Genomic DNA, 14,923 nt, shown 5'->3' with positions numbered 1-14,923 from the left:
TCTGTATAGAACGATTTGCTTACTTAAATGGTTCTTTTGCATGTGAAATGGTTCTTCAGATTGATAGAGAATGTGTTGCATGGGGTTTTACATATTTCAAGGGTCTTTCGTAAAAACTGGTTCTAAATAGAACCATGAGCATTCAAAGAACCCTTTGCATGACTTGTTGCATCGTGAAATGGTTCTTCAGATTGATGGAGAGTGTGCTGCATATGGTTCTATATAAAACATCGGTAACACTTTACTGTAGGGTGCTGTTTATAAGGCTACATGACACCTACATAAGCTTGTCATGGCAACTGACATTACCCTACATAAATGCTTATAAATGCTTATTTCAATAGGTGTCATCTGTCATAAAGACTACTTCAGCAAATTTCGTTCAAAACTGGCAAATGTAACCTTTATAGCGAATGTGTGTTGGAATAAGCATTAATAAACATTTATGAATGGTTATGTCAGTTGTCATGACAAGCTTATGTAGGTGTCATAAAGCCTTATGAACAGCACCCTACAGGAAAGTGTTACCAAATCTTTTTGAAAAGGGTTCTATGTAGCACCAAAAAAGATCTTCAACTGATACAATTTTGACATCATAACAATAGCTGAATTGATGCTATGTAGAACTATTTTCAAAAGGGTTCTACATAGAACCATATACAGCACACTGCCCATTAATCCGAAGAACCGTTTTACCACACAATGAACCCTTTGATCATGTAGGCGGATCTTTGAGTGTTCAGGGTGAAATATAGAACCCTTGAAGAAATATCTTTTTTAAGTGTGTAGAACCATCTACATCACATTCTCTATCAATCGGAAGAACCATCTCGCAGTGCCAAGAACCATTTAAGCATGCAAATGGTTCTAGATAGAACTCATAGTTCTATCTAGAACCCTTGACTTTGAGTGCTCATGGTTCAAAGTGGTACCATCTTCTTTATTAAAGTACCCACGATCATTTTAAAGAGTGTATACAGCACCAAAAGGTGATCTACTGTAATGATGTCAAGCTTGTAGTAATAGAAGAACCCTTTTTAGTGCTGCATAGAACCATTTTTAAAAAAGATTTTATATAGGACCATATACAACACATTCTCAGTGAAATCTGAAGAACCATTCCACCACGCAAAGAAGTCTGAAATAGTCCTAAAACTCCTGGTTCTAAAAAGAACCATTCCCTTTACTAAGGAAGCCTTGAAGAACCGTCTTTTTAAGACTGTACTTTTTACTCTTAGGCAGTGTTAACGTCAACATTGTGTCGGCTTGGTCTGGTTTGCTTTCTCGTATGAATACATAGAGACTGACATCTTTGCTTCTGGTGTCCAACACTGACAATAACCTGCACACTGAGCTGAACCGGCAACCAACACTGAATTTCCCACTAAGGACACAAAGACCGTCATTCTTCTGCATCCATAGGCGGCGATAAATCACACACGACCCCTGTGTCATATTTTGGGTGCATTTCATTTTCTTGCCACGAACAAAATGTTTCTGATGAATGAAAAAAGGATATCAAGGGTCACCGAAGCAGCGTGCATGAACGTTTGAACCCAAGCTCTGCGACAGGCCTGGAAAACGTTCCGTCGTTTCTTTGTACCCATTAAACAGGGTCAATCAAATAGGCCTTATAATCTAACAATTAATAGCCTAATTGCAGCGACAGCGTAAAAAAGTCTTTTCAACATTTTGCTTTTAGCGATTAACTTGCAGAATTACCCAAGTACCCAGCGATCAATGGTTCAGAGTATTTCTAATCATGGTAATGGTGATTGGCCTGGAAATGGCTCCTCCATGTAATTTGCCAGTTGGAAGCAACAGGGTGTCACCTGACAGTTAACCGCTCCAATCTTCCTGCCATTCCCAGCAGTTCCTGGCACAGATAAACTCATATTGTGCCCTTGGCAGGCGCTCTCGGTTCTGATGCAATGCTTTGCACATCAGATTGCAATCTAAATAAGCCAGGGATTGAAACATAAAGGCTGACCTTCCACCAGCTGATAAGGAAAGAGGCGTCCTCTTTAATATCTCATAGGATGAAGGGTTTGTTAATGCGGTTTGCGTCTGAAACGTGATGATGAAGGCGAGTTTACATTCGAGGCCTCGCTTGATTTCAGCCTGACAGAAATGCATGAACAAATGAGAATGAATAGCATCATACTGGAAAAACATGTTTTGGGATTCGGTTGGGTCAAATCAACCCAGATTTGGTTAATTGCGGTTTAATGGAAGGGTGCAGTGGCGCCTTGCACATCGCATAACGGCTCCGCAGGGACCCAAGATGGATTAGGACTCTGTGCTAACATTTTTTTTTAGTTCTTCACTTCATTCTTTAGTTCTCCAGTAAGGAAAATGGTTTTATATAGAGCCACGAACACCCAAAACCCCTTGGCATGGGTTCTAGGGGTTCTTTACATAATGAAATGGTTCTTCAGAATGATGGAAAGTGTGCTGTAGATATTCCTAGGGTTCTATATCGCATTAAAAAGGGTTCTTCTCTTGTTACAAGCTTGACGTTGTAAGTTTGAGGTCAAATGCTCCACTCTACACACTTAAAAATGGTTCTTCAAGGGTTCTCTTGCAAAGACAGTGGTTCTAATTAGGACCATGTGTTTTGCGTAGAACCATTTCATGCTTCAATGGTTCACTGTATGGTGAAATGTTGATGTTTCACGTTGATGGAGAATGTGTTGTACATGTTTCCATGTAGCACCTTGAAAATGGTTCTGTATAGCACAAAAAGAGGTTTGTCTTTTGTTACCAGCTTGACTAAAACCCTTTTTTAGAACCACATACAACACATTCTCCATCAATCTGAAGAACCATTTCACCACGCAAAGATGTAAATGGTTTTGGAGTGGAACTGTGATCCGCTGTCTTTACTAAAAAACATGAAGAACCACCTTATCAGGAACCAGGGGTCACCATCTCTACAATGCAAACCATTTATTTACTATACAAAACCACCAGTGAACGTACAAGTGTCTACTGAGTTTATATGTAATGTTGATGATGGTAAAACAGTGTAAAATCTAAACAAATATGTTTTTTTGGGAACTATTTTGCCTTAGAACGCAATGCATGTGCTTAATGGGTATAAATAGGTTTCTGGCCAAATCTATGAACCAATATCTGAGATATCATCATTTTTGTAACCATTTTTTGAAATAACTGTCTATAAAGGAGCTTTTAGATGCAGTCATCATTCCAGATGTCTGGTTCCTATCAGCACCACTGTGAACAAATCTGACTGGGTCGGTTTCTCCACAGCAGAGCATTTTAGACCAAACCACTCTGAATGACCTCATCTGCATCTTAACCATTTAATTATTCAGACATTTGGACACATCAGTGAGATCCCCTTTTAACCTTAGTTTAAGGCTGCAGTACACTGTTAGCAATAAAGTGTCTGTTCAGGTTTTTTTTTTTTCATACAAACAGTGTAAATGTTCCCTCAAAGGTTCTACAGTGGTTTTGAGGTCTGATTGTGAAGCTTAAATCAGTTTTTCCAGGTGAAAAGTTTGGATTTCAACCTTTTCATAACTGAATGTTTTAAAACAGAAGACTAAAATAAAAGTCCTGGACACGAGACGGGGTGTGTGGAGTCTTAGAAAATATAGTTTCAATTAGTTATGGTGCAGCTACGTTCCCTGAGTAATGGATCTGAGATAGACCCTTGAGGGTCCCACTCCCGTGACAGATTTACTATTTCTGAGAGTGTATAAAAGAAATAAAAGAGAGTAATAGAAACATTGCTATTGACATTTCAACGTGGGGTCAAACACGGGGTTAAACGTCTGTGTATTCTGTGTATCAACTTGTGCACGGTACTCGATCTGACGCAGTGAAATGTAACGCCTCTTTAGGATGATGATGCTTAGTGTTCTACCCGATTACTTTTCTCTCAAAAACAGACGGTTCATATTGAAATAGATCTTCGCCATGAAGGATATTTAAGGGCCCTATTTCAGGGCTGAGTTTAAAAGCATGGCAGCGCTAAGATCATGTTAAAGGTCAGAGAGAGCGCTCGGATGATGCTCTGCTCTCTGGATGGTATTGGGTTGCAGAATCAGAGCGAAGCCGAGAGCAGCAATAACGCTAATTTGATAAAAACGAAAAAAATGGCTTGCTGAATATAGGTGGGCTTGGAAGCGATACCCTCTCATATCTGTTTCCAGATCAGGGCCTGAAGAGAGAGAGAAGCCAATCCGGCAGCACGGCTGTTCTCTGGGGCGAGAAGGAAACTTTAGAGCAGGTGCTGGAGGCTGCACCACTTCAGCTCCCAATGCAGCCTTACAGGTAAACAGAAAAAAGAAAATGGAAATCTATAGGACCATCAATAATCACAGTATAATGTAGTGAAAAAACAGATTACAGCTTATGGTGAGGTGAATTATTGTGGTATATTCTTGAGATCCCAACTGCGACTCCCCCCAACCCCCAACCCCCAACCCCCTAAATCCACACCACTTACTTCCTTCAGTAATCTCTCTAAATATATGGTCCTCTCACATAACAATAGCCTTAAAAGTTTTAGCTGCTGTATTTTCTCTCTACTCTCTTCTTTTGCTGATATTCTTCTTCGCTCCAGCATGTGCTCCTGTACTGCTCTAAAAGGAGGAGGGGTCTTTCTCTGGCCACGTGCAGGGCAGATTGATGTCATTGTCTCGGCACACTGACCTTTGCTGTAGTACCCACGGCAGACATCACAAACTCTCACATCAATTTAGCCCAATTGGATGTGGCATGTCTTGGCTAACTCGATTTGTGCAGAAATGCACCTGTCTCTGCCTTCTCTCCCTATAGATTTGCCGAGGAGGAGGAGGGGAGGAGGGGGGATCTCTCTCTCTCTCTCTCTCTCTCTCTCTCTCTCTCTGCAGATGCAGCCTCTTTGCAGTGGGCCTGGTGTGCCTTCCAAGGTCTGGGCAGAATGTCTCCGAGCGCCAGAAGGAGAGGCCATTAGCCGCGCGCTAATCACATTACTGCACGTTAAAGGGGGAAGTGAAGGCAGGCAGGGGAGGGAGGAGAGGAAGGGAGAAAAGTTTAAGGTGTTATTAAGGTTGTTCGTCTCTCATATACGCTGTGCTGTGGTTATTTCGTGGCTATGTAGTTGTGCTTTCCTGCTTTTAAAAAGTGTTCGTTGTTTGTTTACATAAATTTTCAGGACAAATGATGTCGTTACTTTGTAAAATTCAGAAAAACCATATATATATATATATATATATATATATATATATATATATATATCAATCAAAGCATACTTGATTTTGTTGGTCTTGTAGGTATATACATTCACACACACACACACACACACACACACACACACACACACACACACACACACACACACACAAGGTATATACATTCACACACACACGTAGGTATATGTATATGTGATATAAATGGGGAATGTTACTTTTACATATATGTACTAGTATACATATGTATATATACATATATATCTGACAAGGTATAAAACCAAACATGAGTCTTTGCATGTGTCTATGTGTGTTTGTATTATTGGATCAAAACCTCGTATCTCCATATCTGTCGTTTTTCAGTTTTTGACATAGTTTAAAAACACCTGTTGACTTTTACATTGTGTGTAAATTTCAGGATTTATGGACCAAAAGAAACAACTCCAAATCTGGTTCCATTGACTTACATGAAAAGTAGAGTAGGTTTTTCCTTCTGCTGTACAGTTACTATTTTGGAGACACAAGGTTTTGTTCCGACAGCAGTGATATGCAGATACCGTACTCTGCGAAGGTCTTGGACTATCTTGATATGTAAAATGATATGTAAATCTGTTTTTTGGGAAGGTAAGTATTCATTTGTGGAGTAAAACTACAATAAATGCAAATAAACACATGAACAGAACATGGTGATTGGATGTGTGTGAGTGTGTTTGGTTAACCCTTTCTTAACCTCTCCTGGAAGAAGTGCAGTATTTACAGTTACCGTCCAATACCTAGTTCAGCTAATCAATCTCTAATTAAATCAGGTGCTAACTAAATCAATATAATGATTGGAGAGCAGCAAGTAGGAGACCAAAAGATGTAAATAATACCAAAATAAAAGTAGGACAAAATATATTGTTACTTTTATTGTATTTATGTTTGTCTGTAATTATTCTGCTATTTTATAGTGTTCTAATAATCAAAAACACACTTGGTTTACAGCAATTTTCATTTACAATTACAAAGAGTTTTGTACAATGTAGTATTGCATACTCTGAATATGCATGCATGGTTGTATGTGTGTGTGTGTGTGTGTGTGTGAATGATTTGTTTAGGTTATACGGAGCAGCCTTGCTGTCACAGATGAATAATATGAGTGGCTTTATGAGCATTAGGTAATGAGCAGCATGCTGGGAACTGAGCGATCAGCACCAGCTCTCTGCACAGGGGTCTTCCATCTGTGCTGACACAGTGATTACAGTACACACACACACACACACACACACACACACAAACACAAACACACATAGACACATACAATTACAGTCCTTGCTTATACACACTTTCGCACAATCACATACACAAACAAATGAACTTTGTGTGTACTTCCCAAACAGAGGCTAAGAAACAAACAAAACAAAAGCATCAGGAACAATGCAGAGTGGCAGAAACACACAGAAACATCACAAAGTCTCTTCCAGTCTTTGAAATACCATTTTGGAGATGCTTTTTTTCTGATTTTCTGACAGCAGCAGTATATATGTATGTGTATATATATATATATATATATATATATATATATATATATATATATATATATATACAGGGTCACAACTGTGAGGCGCCTAGGAACCAATCACAATCCAATTGAAAGAGGTGGTCAAAGACTTTCTCTTCCTACAGCAGCTCAGAGCATTCGTTGTTGGTTCCACAGCACTTGATGATCTCCGAAATCCCACTGAAAGAGCCGTGAGTGCAGCGACGCCCCACACGCTGGAGGAGGTTCATATTGAGCAATTGTAAAATCAAGTTTATTTTAGTTTAGTTTAAAGTAAGTTTATATTTTTTTGGTTGATATATTTATGAGGTCTACATTTATACAGAGTACAGTACAATAGAATAGAATTCATTCAATATATTGCTGTACTCGTAACAAAACCTTGTATCTCCATTTTTGTCTATTTTCAGTTTTTGACATAATTTGAAAATGCCCATTGCTCTTTACAATGTATGTAAATTTCATGATGAATGGACCAAAAGAAATGGCCCAAAATTATTTGAAAAAATGTCTGGTTCCATTGACTTACATTAAAAGTAAAGTAGATTTTTCCTTCTCCTGTAAAGTTACTATTTTGGAGATATGAGGTTTTGTTCCAACGTCAGTGACATTAATGGATATTCAAACCTTGCAAGGCATAGATTAAGCATATTGTCTGCTTTAAAGTCTGTCAACTGTACAATTACTTAATGATAATTCAAAAATTCCTAGTGGATGGATTTATGGAAGGATGGACAGATAAAAGGATGGATAGATACAAGGATGTAATGGACAAATAGACGTGGATGGACAGGCGGTTTTAATTCAATGCTATACAGGCTTTGAGTAATGTACTGTATATTTTAGGCTTTGAGGGAGACTGACTTGGAGCATACTGGCCTGCAGGATCATTGCATTAAGCCTGGCCTTGTTTAGCTTAACTGACCAGGGGTCAATGTCTTACCCCACTGCGCCCCAAGGCACACAAGTCGCAAGGGGCAACTGCTGACCAACCCACAGGGCACGTTTGTGTGCTCTGACCGCACCCCCCCCCTCCTTCTCTTTTGTGGGGTCACAGCTAGTGACCTGTTATTACCAGCAATCCCTCACGCACATACTCACTGATAGAATGACCAATGTGCCCCCAACACATCGCTGAGGCATCACAACTCACACACACACAGAATGACCAGCACCCCCCGTCCCCCTTCCCAGCCTGACCCCACATTGCCTCCCCATTATAGGGGACTCAGAAAGCTTTTAGGGCTACACTAACGCTGAAAGATTGATGGTGTAAAATGTTGGGTGGAAGGGGGGTGGAAGAGCAGGTGGTTAAGAAGAAAATGTCCCCTTTTTAATGGGAGGCGCGGAGCGTAATTCAATAATTATGAAAAGTGAGAGAGGAGCCTGGGAGGGTGGATGGATGGCTGTGGGACTGAGAGAGCTGCATCTGGAAGGCTGGAGAAGCAAAGCTTGAAACAGAACAGGTGATCATCATCCCCTCGAGTTGGTGTAATGGAGAACACAAAAGCGCCGGTCCAAGTCCCCAGTGTTCCAATAATTATTTACTGTAGGCCCAAATTCCTCATATAACTGCACATACCACAGTGCTACTGCGAGCTCTAGAAGAAATATTCCTACTGAAATCTCAGTCTTACTACAGGTGTTATAATATTTGTGTTCTGTTGCTGCAAATAGCCAGTATTACTGCAAGTATTTAAAGACAGTTACTACATTTCACTGAAACACTTCACTTGATATGACTGTAGATCTCAATACTTGTATTCTGACTTTGCATTTCTGAGCATTTTATACTTCAATTTAACTTCAATGTTAGCTACTTTAATTACTGGATCAACCAAATACCGTATACCACTGCAGTTCTGTTGCTACCTCAGTCACTGCTATGCTCATATATACGTTATAGTATCTTACATCCTCCTTCACACAGGCCCACACATTCTCAGGACTGCCTGTGTTCTGTTTTGTATTTATTGTAAGTCTTTCATTTGTACTTATTGTGCTGTTTTGTCTGAACTGTGTATTTTGTATTGTCTCACACTTGTGTTCCTGTGTTGGTTCTGGAGTGTTGTTTCGTTTCACTGTGTACATTCAGCTGAAATGATGATAAAGCCTGACTTGACTTGACTTGAAGTATTAATATAAATTACTACAATACTCTATATCCCTGGTATTACCAAGTATTTGAAACATTGTGTATGGTATATCACTAGTGCAAATATTCCAACTAACAATTATACTGTGTATACTGTAGGCAAACATGCCCAGTATTACTGCAAAAGTCCCAGTATACTACCAGGATAAGTAGTATGGTAGTATACTGCAATACTCCTCAGTACTACTACAAGCATGCAAAGACCTGTACTATGTCCTATTACTGCAAAAAGAAATGCAAATTGCTGCAAATTTATATATAATAAAAATTTATAAAAATTTATATTGCAAATGCTCCAGTATTCAAATAATTATATAGGCTACTGTAGGTGTATATGCCCATATAGTCCAGTATAACTGCAAGTATTAGACAAATGAATACACTATCTATAGTATTACTACAAACATTCAAAGAATTGTATATTAAATGTCAGAAATATCACCGCAAACACTGTCCCCTTGTGCAAATCCCCAATATAACAAAAACCTAACTGCTGTTATTGCATTAAAACCTCATATCTCCAAAAAGGTAGCTTTCCAGGACAAGGAAAAATGTTCTTACTTTTTAATGGAAGTAAAAGGAAAACTAGTTTTTCCAAGTAATTTTAAATGATATCTGTTGGTCCGATCATCAAGAAATTTTGACACAACATATTTGACATGTTTTTTTCAAAGCATGTCAAGAAATGAAAAATGATAAAATAGAGTTATTCGATTTTGCCCTGACCACAATGATATTTTGTAGTCAAATATCCGCAGCGTTGCTTCAGTATTACAACAAGTATAATATTAAAAACTTTGCTCTACATGTCCTCAGTATTAGTGCAATTACTTGATATCCTCACCATTGCTACACGTTTTATGCAGTGTATAATGTATGTCCTCATTATTACTGTAAATACATCGGTATGATGACAAATATTCAATTGGCTGCAAACAGTATTTCTTATTATCTGTATTAATGCAAATACTCCAGTATTATAACTCTGAGAGTAACTCTGTAATGCACATTCCAAGTATCACTGTAAGCACTATACAGTTCAGTATTAATGAAAATGCCCAAGTATTATTTTTACTGTTGTTGTGTTCTGTATATACTGTATTTCCCCATTATTACTACATACATCTTTGGTATTTCCACCTTTTGTAATAATTGAATTCAGTATATGCCCAGCACTGCTGCGAATACCTCTGTATGTCTTCTAATTATCCTAATATATATATATAAAATTTTGCACATTGTATATATATACATATACATATATATACATATACATATGTATATATATATATATATAATATTGCACAATGTCATATTACACAACTGTTAATATGGGTTATTGTTACAGTACATAGCACCACTGCATTGTCAACTGCAAATTATTTATGCAATTTATCTTTATTTTTATCTTTTTTTAAATTTATTTATCTGATATCTTTACTTTCTGTTTATCTGTAAATAGTGTATGGCTATACATGTTCATTTTGCTCTTTTTTTGCTCGTTGCACTGCTGCAATAGAAGAATTTCCCTCATAAAGTGATCTAATAATGGAATTTATATTCCTGGTATTACTGCAGTGAATATATATCCCAAGTATTACTGCAAAATACGATGGTATTATTATGATTATTATTATTATTATTATTAAATAAGCAATAGAATAATTGCATGCTGAATATGTCTAGAACTGTTATAACTGTTAGACACTGTACAAGTAATTTTGTTTGGTTGCTTTTGTTACAATATACCTGATATACCTGCCCAGACAGTTTGATGAGATTATATGAGCAGGCCTTGAAACCTTGAAACACATGACTTTTTATAGCTGTATTATAAACGCAAGAACATTTCGCTGAAAACCAGCCATCATTTCTCCACAATACTGGCCTTGGAAAACATCATTGTTGTGGGAGGTGCATTAGGGCATGGTTCTAGATAATATAATAAAAAATGGTGTGCGTGGTTTACGTGGTTGGTTTAAATCAGCAACATTCATGTGTGGGAAAATCAAATGTTTATTCATGTTTCTCTTTCCCCACAGCTCTCTTACTAGGGAACAAATTGGCAAAGTCTTGCCTGTCCGCTCTCAGAAATAAAGGTATGAGAGTCTGGGGCAGTCCCCCTCTTGTCACTGGGGTGGGACCCTCAAGGCTCCATCTCAGTACCTTTAGTCAGGGAACATAACTGAACCATAATCCACTGAAATGATCTGTTCTAAGCTGGACTGACTCCACACACCCCGCCTCGCCTCGCCTCCAGGCTTTTATTCTACTGCTCTGTTTTAAAACATTCGGTTAGGAAAAGGTACAAATACCCATCTTGTACCTTGATGAACGAAAAATGTACCTGCACAGAACCTTCATTTCTGACAGTGTAACACAAAATAAACGGCACATGATTCCTTTTGAAAATGTGTTTTATTCTTTACTCTGTTGATTTGTCACGATTTACCGTACAAAATTTCAAACATGTGGAACTAAATACTGCAGTGCTGCACAAATTGAATTTACAGTGTTCCGTCCTCTATATGCACTATTTATATCTCTTAGCTAATCCCTGTATGAGGTTCATTTCTACTCAGTGTACTTTCAGTCCTTGGGACGTTTCTGATGTTCTTCTCTTTTTTCCCCTCCTTCTTTAATTGCTTCTGTCTTCTTCCGGGGCTGCATCTATCTGGGCGCTGTTATCTGAGCTCCAGACCATTCCCATGTCTCTCATCCATCCTCTCTCTCTCTCTCTCTCTCTCTCTCTCTCTCTCTATCATCCTCTTTTCTCCTCCTCTCTGGGCTCTTTCCTTCATCGGTGTCTTCTTCACTTCCCTGCGCAAGACGTATTGATAATTCCCAGCCAAAAATATGATTCCAGTTTATTCTACAGGGCAAAAATCCAATAGCGCAGCCTCCAATTGGATTGTGTGCGTGTGTGTTTGGGTTGTTGTTTTTTTTTTTTTTTTCTGGAGTAGGGAACAATAGAGACAGAAAGGACCCCGGCCCCAGACATTCGACATGAGATTATTGTTAAACAGAGACCTGATAGAATTACTGGGAGCAATAGATGATAATTGCATCACAGCATGATGCCTCCTCGCTGTACAACAGTACATATTCATCTGGCTTATGCATCGACTCTGAGCGTGGATGTGGCACGGAGGAGATGACGAAGCTGGGTCAGGGACGAAGACAGGGAGGCCCTGAGCTGTCTTACTGCATAAAGACGTTATACAGTAAAAGAAAAAGGTATCAATGATGGCCTGATCTGACTCACACGTTTAAAACTGAAAAGACCCTTTCAGTGGATGGCTCTTTATTTTTCTTTGTGGAAATGACGTGTGAGTGTGAAGAACCTCAGTCTAAACAACCTCAAGATTTTGTAAAGGCTCCATATGAATTAAAGTCAAGAACCTGTATGAACCTATAAGGGTTCTTTCATAAAGACAGTGTTATATATATATATATATATATATATATATATATATATATATATATATATATATATATAGAACCATAAACACCACTCAAATGCTTACATTGTGCTTTGCATGGCTACATAATGTAACTATTTTTCTATGTTACGCAAAAATGGGTTTTGTTATTGTTATAAGTCTTTTTTTTTTAATGTTATATATCACTGTCGTCGTAAATGGTAGCTTTACAGGAGAAGGAAAAAACCTTTGGTAACACTTTACTGTAGGGTGCTGTTCATAGGGCAACATGACACCTACCTAAGCTTGTCAACACAGGCGACCTAACCCTACATAACGGTTTATAAATGCTTGTTCCAATAAGCATCATTGGTTAAATTTGCCCATTTTGATCAGTCAGCTAAAGTAGCCTTTATGACAGGTGACGCCTGTTGTAATAAGCATTTATAAACAGTTATGTAGGGTTATGTCAGTTGTAATGACAAGCTTATGTAGGTGTCATGTAGCCTTATGAACAGCACCCTATAGTAAAGTGTTACCAAACCTTATTTTCTTTTAATGGAAGTCAATGGAACCAGAAATTTTTCCAAGGCATTTTTCTTTTGATCCAGAAATTTATGCAAAATGTAACGGGCCATAGGCATGTTTATATTACGTCAAAAACTGGAAAATGATACAAGATATGAGGTTTTCTTCTGACAACAGCGATATACAATATATATACATATACATAGCTATGTCATTTTTAATGCTATATAGAAAGCTTTTTGCAGAAGCATGTTTATCTTATGATTCTCTTTAGTTTACCCCAATTTGCAGGTGTATTGCTCCATTATTAGTACTTATTGACTAAGGTATTATCAGTGCTAGTGTGTTTAAATTTTGCCTGGTTAAAGACTGCATTGTTTTAGGAGGCTTACATTCATATGGACATTTATCCACACCTCCAAAGTTCAGTCTTAGAAGCCGGTAGCATTTTCTGCTTCTCACAATCCCAGTAATCCCCACCACATTCAATGATGTTGAGATCTGCGCTTGAAAATACCAAAATATCCTTTCATTTGCAAATTTTCCTCTTTTTATCGCCTGTTTTTTCAGAAAGTGGCTTCTTGACAGCTGCACATCCTTTCAGACCCATAGCACTGAGTGGTCTTCTCTCAGTGGAAGGATGGACAGAAACACCTGTGGATGTTTTCAGATCTGAAGCAGCTTGATCTCCTCCTCTCTCTCATTGATGAAAGCTTTAAGTGCTGATTATTTCATGGGGGCAGTTTTGGTGTTGACCAGGTCTTGCAAGGTTGTTATGCACATTATTCTCGCTATATTAGTTTGGGAACCTTTTTCTTTTCCCTTCCTTTAGTCCTTGTCTTCTCAGCAATATCTCCTAAAAATGACTAACTTATACTGTTTTGACTGGGACTTAAATCAGTGAAAGGTGGTCTCTGACTTTTGCTCAGGGTTGTATTTGTTTGTAGTATTTTGTAGGATTTTGATCAACTTAAATCTTTTTTTAACCTAGTCTTTTATCAAAGGTTGCGAATAAACGCTCAAGGCTCTGTTTGCTCGTGCATGAAATCAGTTATTATAATTTCCGAATTCATTATTCGCGTTTTAGTTAAGCCGTGCCAGCAAGGGTTCCGTGCAAAACTTTCTAATGGCCTCGTACAAATGCTTTAAAAGTGTGTTCATTCTAATATCCACGGTCCTCTACAGTAAGAGCCCCTACAGCCTTTCAATTACTCTGCACCGAGTATAAACTGCATTCTTTAAAACGGGCGGAAAAACATTATTCACCAAGAAAGAGAATGCACTCTCACAGACACAGACCCAAAAACAAACAAACTCAGTGGTAATTGGATTTAGCCCTGGGCAGCAGTGGTGGTCTCTGGTGTGGGGTGGGGTGAGGGGTGTGTGGGGGGGGGTAGGAAGGCAGGAGTAGCAGGACCTGCTGGTGAAAGATCGGTGCTTTTACAAGCAGAGACAAAGAGAAAGAAAAATCACAAAAGCACCCAACTCTGATGCTGGAAAAAAAAACAAAAAAAAAAAATCGTACAGGGGCCTGGCCGCCAGCTCGGCACGCCACGCGAGAGTGTGTGTGTGTGCGCGCGCGCGCGTACGTGTGTGCATTGGCCGGTTGTGGGTGGGTGTGTGTGTAGTGGGGCGGGCCAGAGGGGTTAAGTAGGATAGAAGGCACCCATACTTCAGATTGGCAGCAAGCTGCCGCAAGTCTAATCTAATCAAGGGGGCCTCACAATTCAATTAAGTCCATCTCTGGGGCCCCACCGCCAGCTTGCCGAAGGTTCGGCTCTCCTCCCCGACGCCCTGTCGCCCCCCCCTTCCTACACACACACACACACTCCCCCAGCCCTGCCCAGCACAGCCAGGCTGCGTCAGATGAATGCAGATGAAATTTGAAATATGAAAATCTCCAGTAATGTATGGAAGTTGTCAGAGGCTGGCGAGGGGAAGCTCCGGCTGCAGGAGGCTAATTCTCCCCGCGGGACGAGGAAGAGTCGCCTGGCTGCGGTGGGGGGTGGGGGGGGGCGAAGGCTGTTTATGGGGCAGAAATATATACACAGTTAAGAGAGAGCATACGCACACACAC

Source organism: Pygocentrus nattereri, chromosome 8 (genome assembly GCF_015220715.1).
Source record: "Pygocentrus nattereri isolate fPygNat1 chromosome 8, fPygNat1.pri, whole genome shotgun sequence".
NCBI classification, from domain to species: domain Eukaryota; kingdom Metazoa; phylum Chordata; class Actinopteri; order Characiformes; family Serrasalmidae; genus Pygocentrus; species Pygocentrus nattereri.
This window is presented reverse-complemented; position numbering follows the sequence as displayed.